Source organism: Strix aluco, chromosome 18, assembly GCF_031877795.1.
Source record: "Strix aluco isolate bStrAlu1 chromosome 18, bStrAlu1.hap1, whole genome shotgun sequence".
Taxonomy (NCBI): domain Eukaryota; kingdom Metazoa; phylum Chordata; class Aves; order Strigiformes; family Strigidae; genus Strix; species Strix aluco.
The window spans coordinates 5,069,993-5,075,992 of NC_133948.1; positions in this window are offsets into that span (position 1 = coordinate 5,069,993).

Here is a 6,000-nt window from a genome sequence, read left to right on the forward strand (position 1 = left end):
TCCCTTGACTTGCCAGAAGCTGATCTAGTGTCCCTACCTAGAGACATACCAGCGCATGGGGCTGCCTTCTGCTGTCATTTTCTGCCATTTTTAAATATTTTGAAATTACTTCATACAAGCCCTTGGAGCCATTCAATCTGGCCATTAATTTGGACTCATTCTTGAAATTAATCACCTGCTGCTTATGTTCGGAGGCTGTTTCTTAGCAAGGATACAGGACTATCACAGAAGTTCCCCTCTCCCTAGGACCTGAGCTACCCTCTAGCAAACGACACTCTTCATATTAAAAATTCAAGCCAGAGGATGGGTCATGTTGAGAAAGCTAGTATGACTCACTTTTAAATGCCTTATATCTGCAGGTTACATAGATATTAGATGTTTCTGCAGCTGAACGACTAGCAATTTTAATGGATTAAAAAAAAAAGATTTCTATCATCTTTCTTGGAAATCCCTTTCATGAAAGGTAACAAGAAGTAGCACTAGACAAGGATTATTTTTTCCTGCCAGGAAAGAAAAAACAGAGGCTAGGAACACTGAGGTAGCCACATCAGTACAGAAGTTTGCAACAGTTGGCATCAGTTATCTGTATGGTATAAAAAGAGAAAACAGAAGAATAGATTCACAGCTTTTTTTTTTTTTTCCAATAAATGGGGCAAATGTGTTAGAAGTGTGCTAGATCTCCTAATTACTTAAAACTATATGCTTATCACTGAATCTATTTCTGCCTGGTTTAATCTTTTTAACACCGCTTTTATATACTAAACCTGGCTTGTCTTTACTGTGAGACTTGTTTGGCTTTGTAGTCAGGAAAAAAATAATCACAAACAGAAAATGTTGCAGTTGTCTTCCTACACTGCAGTAGACCCGAGAAAGGCATCAATAATGGACCTTTCTGCTGTTCAAGGGGGAAGAAGAGCGCACAGGCAGGGAGAAACACAGCAGATACCAGAGCCTTGTCTTCCTGAACAGCGTTAACAACTGTCTCCAGCCCGAGTTGAGAATGAGGCCCCAGTAAAAAAGGGATACAAAGATTTTCAAATATTCTTTGGCATCTACATCCATTTTGACATCTCTTACAGTATCCAAATACCTTTAACAAATCTTTTAAGCAGGAAGAAGGCTACATCTTCCTGAAAGCTACCATGGCTTGTGTTCCCAGGTGCCACTAGGTAACATTCTCTAAAGCATCATAAATGATTTATGACCTTGACCTATCAGTCAGGCAGCACGACTTAGTAACATTTGCAGTTTTTTTGCTTAAGCATTACAGCAAGAAAAGCTTATCAGAGCCCCAACGACACATACCTGTCACTCACTTTGCCACCTATACTGAGAAGCTTTCGGTTCAACTATTTTGCTATTGAGCAATATTAGCTCTGTTCTCTTTCCAGCAAAAGAGGGCACTTGTCCATACACCTAAATTAGAAAACACATGCTCTGTCATTTCTATTGTAGTTGTAACTTAGTGATCCATTAAATATGAACCAGTTCACTGAACAGAGAAACTAAAATGATGAACAAACCCCCAAATTAGTAAAGAGAAAAAAAGATAATAAAAATAATGCTTTGGGCAACAGCTTTTTATTTTTAACTCTCATCTCAGTGAACGCATCTAATTAGTTTCAAAACCATGCATCTGCTTCCTCCTTCTCTTTTCTTTCTCCTTTGGAATGGAGATGTCTTTTCCAAAGCCTGGAAAAGGTACTTAGCACTGGTGAGACCACACCTGGAGTACTGCTTTCAGTTCTGGATGCCGCACTACGACAGACATGGACATACCAGAGCAGGTCCAATGAACTGCCACTAAAATGATTAAGGGGTTGCAACATCTGACACTTGAGGCAAGGCTGAGAGAGCTGCCACTGTTTAGCCTCAAGAAGTCTTAACTGTGTTTGTAAGTATCTGATGGGAGGGAATAAAGAAGATGGAGCCAGATTATTCTCTGTGCCTTTCAGTGAGAGGACAAAAGGCAAAGGGCACTAATTGAAATACAGAAAAAAATGAGGGAGAAAACACCTGATACCTGGGGATATCACAGACGGGGCAGAACTGTGCTTTGCTGTGTCATTATTGAATCAAATACAGTGCAAGGAATAAAGAACTGGGAGTCACCCAAACTACAGAAGGATAAACATAATTACATGAGCCTTGGCCAGCATCAGCTGCTATACATCTTGGTAGCTATTAATGTTTAACTGTGCAACAAGTGTTTAGTTACAGAGGGTGTTTTGTGCACTGCATTCTGAGCAAGGAACATAACACAATTTAAGATTTGTTTCCTGAATTACCATCTAGTAGTAATAGGCAGGTGTGGAGACAGGAGACCTCATGGGAACTAGGGACTAAATGCACTGCTAAGCCAGAGCTCAGTACATCCCACACTGTGTCAGACTCGTCTGCACGCAGAGGGGTTTTTTTTAGGTTAGCTGCACAGTGATTCTGGCTAGGTCAAAGCATGCAGGCGAAAATTCTGTGCACAGAGGTGCTGGGTAAGTCTAAATACATTTAAAGATGTGCATTATGGCCCCTGTTCTAGTATATCTGAAAAAAGCCTAAGGCACAGAGGCAACGTACAAGCATACAGTAGGGTGAAAAGAGGAAAACAGTAAAGTAGCATGACTCAGTGCTAGCCAAATAGCCCCACAATTTTTTTTTGAGTGGAGTGCTAGTTCAGCATCTACTGAGACCTCCGTGTCTGAGGAGAGGTCTAACAAAGAACAGTATTTTGGAAGTCAGAGGAGCTTGGAATCATGATGGTCTGAATACCACAGCTCTAAATAAAGCTGGCAGGACTTGTTTCTGCTCCCACAACTGCTCACGGTGAAGGTACAACAGATAACATCCTATACTGTCCATCCCTTGCGGAATGCTGCATGCAGAGCTCTTGAGTTGATATGGCCTCCTTTTGACAGTGGCTTCCATGAAACGCTTTCTCTCCTCCCTCTGTAGACATGCACCACTGCCCAAGGGAGCAGAGCCCTGGCTGGCCACAAGCCATCTGTCTTGACTTGGCTACAGATTTCCCAGCAGCAGCAGAGCAGGACCCAGATCAGACCACACTGCTTGGTTGGTTCCTCACAGCATCTTCTAACCGACTGTCTGACTTAAGATGTTTCAAAAGGGGCTATTTTTAGTGACACATATTATATACTTCACACATTTTCCTCCTACAGAGGCCACCCACATTTGGTGCTTCATTGACCCTGTTCTAATGTTGGAAAGCACCTTGGATGTCCCTCCCTCCTTTGGTGTAATTTCAGGATAAATTAGAGGAGATGATGTACAGTGAGTTTTTGGCATTCCTTTGTCAAATACATATCGTCTGAGTCTGGAGCTGCAATGTGCCATTGACAGAGTATCTTCTGTAGGGTTCCTGCTTTTGTGCTTGCTATACTCGGGTGTTAGCATGTCCCTTGCACTCTGGAAATGGTAAGAAGCACTTTCTGCTACCTTCTCTAGATCTTTTTGAACTGGTTTTGTTGAGATAAGAAGGTCTTTTTCTTGCCCCTTTCACTTTTCTTCTTCAGTTACTGTAAGAAGCATAGCAACTTTACTAATTTATTTGCAGAAACCATTGAAGATTACATCTACTGTGATCAAATCCCCTTAAGTAAAATATAAACCGCTACTTCTCTGAATGTAAAGCCTAAATCAATAATGGACATGAAATCATCAAGTTTAATCTCAAACACAGTGAACCCAAGTAATCACTCTTCTTGATATAAAACTAATTCTGTTTGACAATAAAATACTACTAGTCTGTGCCATAAACCAATGGAACAAATAACTTTCTTAACCCTGACAGTTGCTGTCCAAAATCATTACATCTCCTCTCCTTAGTGATCAAGCATGTCACTATAGTACTATTTCAGCTCAATTCCCTTTCTATAAAACACATCATACGCACCAGAACTTTGAAAGAAATTATTTTTAAGCAAAGCGTTATGGTATTTTCTCTTCTTCCTATTTGCCAAAATTGCACAGGTTGTACAAGGAAGACACAAACACCACTTAAGATGTTCCTTGGCGTACAGCTAGATTGTCTCTCAAGTTTAAGTATCAGTGATGAATGAATTGGAGCCCCAAATGCAGGTATCACAAAATTCATAATCAATGGCAGTAAGGCTGAGGTTTCTTACAAACGTGCATTAATGTAATTTTTCCAGGAGCTGCACGATTCCCTCCTGTGCTGGCAAACAAAGACTCAGAATTCCGAGGGCTTTGCCAAGGGGTCCACCCACATGGGCTGCTTTGTAGGTCGGTGCCTAAAATGCTGCAGCATTTGTTAGTACATAGGAGACGGAAATGCATGCCAACACCCAGCCCAGCACATATGGATGTCTGCAGACACGTGCTAAGAGTACCTGGCCACATTCCTGTCATGTTTCTCATAACTAGAGCTCCTTGTGGTAATCCTGTCACCAAGCCCATAAATTCCTGATGTTATTGATAAATAATACACCAGGCATCTAAGATATGAAAGCCGTCTCAGCTGCCCATACCCTCCAAGGCCTGCAATTACAGAAAACTGAGCCTTGTTGATCTTTAGGGTGATAGCCAACTAAACCCCACAACACTATTACTCCAGAAAACAGGAGTGTTATCTAAGTAATAACTTGTCCTTGCAATAAAATGGGAGGCAGGCCAGCAGAATGGGAACAAGGACCGACTAAGCAGACGCACCCAGCCAAGGCTACAAACAGACAGTGCTTCTCTGCTGCTGCCTTGTGGGGGGAGGGTGTGCAATAATGTACACCCAGGTGTTTGCTATGGGAATGCTAACTGTTCACCAGAACACATGGCACAGGCAGCAATAGAAAATTCAGGGGATATAATCAGTTTTGTTCCTTGAACTTCCTCGCTCAAGAGTCACTGAATCAAGATATTACGTGTTATTATTAACTTAGCATCACTAAAGCGTTGCTGCATTGAGGAAGCTTTTCAAAAATATGGATATTTGACTTAAGATGCAAACATACACCAGTGTCTTAATTATTTAAAATACTAAGAGGGCCCTAACTCCTTTTAACTGTTAGCATTTAACCACTGGGTTGTCTACATACAGTCAGAAATCACACCAGAAAGAAAATCTGAAACAAGATCTGCAGGTCTCCTCACCAGTGCTTCTTAGTTCCTAGTTGCAACTGGAAGAAATTATGTGAAAATCATCTTATGAACTCTCAAGTTTTGATAACATCTTCTGTGGTTGTAATACTATTTTAAAGCACAAAGCCACAACACGCTTTTTAGAGTAGGAGCAATGTCTGATTTCTTTTTTCCTCTACTGGCAGAATATTTCACGTCGAGATCAGCACTAGGTAGATCCTTCAGTCTCCCAAGCTTTCAAAGCTCTGGATTTTCAAGAGCTCTGCTTACATTCAGACATCACATGAGTGCAGAGGTAATTCAAGGATCTGGACTTGTCTGTGATTTACCTGTCTGGCATACAGTCTCTGCTCTTAAAAACCTCACTAGGGGGGTTATTATTTTTGTCAAAACTCTTCCAGCAAATAACTCCACATAATAACAGCCAGGCCAAAGAGCAGAGTCTGATCTAAGTCAGATCCACTGCCATACAAGCCAGTGAAAGCCTGATTATCTCACTGCTGAAATTCTGGGGTGGAAGTTAGTGAACAAGAGCCAATGGCTGTTATCATCTTGTTAATGTCAAGGCTTGATTTTTTCCCCTCCTTTCACTATTTCTGAAAATTTATACCCTGTCACAGTCCTTGATAACAGTTTGGTATCTCTGAAGCTGAGAAGTTTTAATATTCTGTGGGGTTTCTTTTCCCCCAGCATTTCTTCATTTTTATGAAAAAAATTATTCGATATGGTCATTTTATTGTGAGAGGAGGAACAGGAACATTTGCTATTGTGTGAGCAAAAGGCATGTTCCAAGTAAGTGTTGCAATTTCATAACTTTTTTGGTAACTGTTATAGCTTTGAAACAGAATGGGCTTTACATTCTGTGCAGGTAGGATTTTTTTAATTTAATTTTTT